This window comes from Leptidea sinapis, chromosome 14 (genome assembly GCF_905404315.1).
Source record: "Leptidea sinapis chromosome 14, ilLepSina1.1, whole genome shotgun sequence".
NCBI classification, from domain to species: Eukaryota; Metazoa; Arthropoda; class Insecta; order Lepidoptera; family Pieridae; genus Leptidea; species Leptidea sinapis.
In genome coordinates, this window is record NC_066278.1 from 2,453,451 (window position 1) to 2,456,416 (window position 2,966).

Here is a 2,966-nt window from a genome sequence, read left to right on the forward strand (position 1 = left end):
TTCGTTGTTGCAGCACAAAATTTGCTAGCAATTTCCACACAGAATGAAGCCACTTTTACTACAGCGAAGATAATTTAAGATAAAACGTCGCATTAAGTCGCTATATTTTTGCGGCGTCTGATTTTCGCACCGTTCCATGTAATTTCCTGTTTCCATATTTTTTCCATAAAACTGCTTAAGAAAAATAGATTTATACGTTTTTGTTTGATTATTTTGATATTCAATATCATAAGAAATTTATCGTAACATCTTCGATCATGGTAGTATTATTTATCGGACATAATTCCCCAGTATATTTCTAGAATTTTACCGTATTTCAATTCATTATTTAACTAAAACCCAAAATTATTTGTTTACAACGGCAACACCAGTGGGAGGCTCCTTTGCACAGGAAGCCGGTTAGATTATGGGTACCACAACGGCGCCTATTTCTGCCGTGAAGCACTATTATGTAAACATTATCGTGTTTCGGTCTGATGGGCACCGTAGCTAGTGAAATTATTGGGCAAATGAGACTTAACATCTTATGTCTCAAGGTGACGAGCGCAACTGTAGTGCCGCTCAGAATTTTTGGGTTTTTCAAGAATCCTGAGCGGCACTGCATTGTAAAGGGAAGGGCGTCAAGTACCATCAGCTGAACGTCCTACTCGTCTCGTCTTTCAAAGTTGTTTTATTGTATATTTGTGATGCGTTATTTGTTAAATAAATATCGTATTTACTGAAAGCAAAGTTAAGTTATATTGGCGGTTATGTGAGAAAATGTGCATTTTAAGTGCATATACTCTGCTATTTCATTAATAATCGAAGTACTTTGATCCATTATTCAATATGGGATGCGTAAACTGCAAGGAAATCTTAATTTAAAATTTTGCTGGAATTCGCAACGTTCTAGCGATAGTCTGCAAAACTTTGATCGAAAACCACACATTGTAAGAAACTTGAGAAAATTCTCGCGGAGAACTTTACATTATCAAATATGCTGCATTCTGAGTACTTGAGCAAGCAAGAGTACGGTTTGTGTTTGGATGGAATAACAAAAAGCATATTGATATTAAATTTATAAGATTAATATGGATTTAAACGATTTGTTATGTCTTAAAAAAAAAGTGATAACCCTCGGAATTAATTACATAAATAAAGTTTGAAAACAGAATTTATGAACGATGCGGGACTAGAACCCGCGACCTCTCGCGTTCTGTGCGAGCGCTCTTCCAGCTGAGCCAACCGTTTGATAACGTATCGTCGATAAAATCTTGAACGCTTTGTTCAATTCTCAGGTTGTGACTTCATCGACAGAATCTACTTTACAGTTGATAGCCTGTTCAAACCCAATATTTGCATATTATGAAATTGACTTGAGATGTCACTCTTGCAAAGCGCTGCGAGCGCTCGCACGGAATGCGAGAGGTAGCGGGTTCAAGTTCCAGTTCAAGGATTGTAGAAGAATTATTATTTTAATAATATCTTAAAAGGCTAACTTAAATTTTCAATTTAAATTTATTTTCTATTTTGTAGTTGAATTTTATATAAAGCGTGTTCTTTAGTTTTTTTTTAAACTATTATTTATTTTTCATTTTTTAGTTAATTTTTTTAGATTGAATGAAGGGATTTTAATATTTGCGAATAAAGATATTTTAGTTATATTGAATGATCACTTAATTCAGCTAGACCGAGATCCCCGAACTAATTAGCTCTTATAATAATTAGCTCAGTTAAATCACGCATTAATAATTTATAATGGAAATATAAATTCACCGCCATTTATTCGCTTCTAAACGAAGATACTTTAATTTTGTGGAACTGTCTTGACATGTAGCGCGTTTCCTTTGTAGTTTACAATAAATTACTAGATGGCACTTATTATTGATTTAGTTAGTTAAAAATTATATAAATTAACAAAAATCATATTTTGCAATTGAAAAATTGAATAATTTTATCAAATTAGTGTAATGTCATCGGTCCTCGATAAATCTACAAATTTTGAACGAAATCTATCCGTTTAAAGTGGGTCATAATCGCGCCCAAAGAAGTCGGTTACAAACATACAAATATACAAACATACAAGTGAAGCTAATATAAAGCGTGTAAAAAATCTTTATTTCAGCAGGTCTTAGGTGCCTAAGGTAACTGTTGGCTAGTGATGTCATCCATGCTGCCTTAACAAAATACTAAAGAAACAAAAACTACTTTGCATACTATCTACGGTTGTTGGAACCTCCAAAGCTTGAGAATCCGAAGAAGAAGATTTCTGAAGAATAGCACATTGAAGGGAAATCACAAAATCAGAGAGTGAGGAGGGTAATTTAGTTATTACAAGGTAAAATCCTGGAATTCAGAAACAGAAATGAGTGAAAAACTGTATAATATATAATAGTATAGGAACCTAAGACCTGTTATAATACAGAAATAAAGAATTTTGTGTGGCAAGTGATTTACGACCGATGTGTCACTCGAACGGTTGGCTCAGTTGGTAAGAGCGCTCTAACGGAACCCGAGAAGCGCGGGTTCGGGTCTCGCATCCTGCGTAAATTTTGTTATAAATTAAATTTGTAAAACACAAATAAAATTTGAAAATCAAAATTTTATGAACGATGCGGGAATCGAACCAACGACCTCCGGCGTATCATGCCGGTGCTCTAACCAACTGAGCTAACGGTTCGAGTGACGTATCGTCATAAAATCTTGTATGCTTTGTTCAAATCTCAGGTTGTGGATTCATCTACAAGATCTACTTTTTTACTTTTCCATATAATATATATTTGCCACCTAACACACTCAATTAATAACCACTTTATTATTTACAACAGATTAAATTTTTAAATTATTAGTAACGTTCCATCAACTATTAATATATCAATGGCCCACGAACAGTAAATAAATAAAGTATATAGTAAATAAATAAATCAACTATATGTATACACTGTTCAGGAGTTTATTTAGTGGCAAGCTTTAGTCCTGTTTTATTA

General features: G+C 33.6%; 1 non-coding gene across 1 annotated transcript; it reads right to left on the reverse strand.

Moving 5' to 3' along the window:
- Nucleotides 1-2,585: 2,585 nt before the first annotated feature.
- Nucleotides 2,586-2,659, reverse strand: Trnai-gau (transfer RNA isoleucine (anticodon GAU)). The gene has a single exon. It is a non-coding gene; the product is annotated as a tRNA-Ile (tRNA).
- Nucleotides 2,660-2,966: the final 307 nt, after the last annotated feature.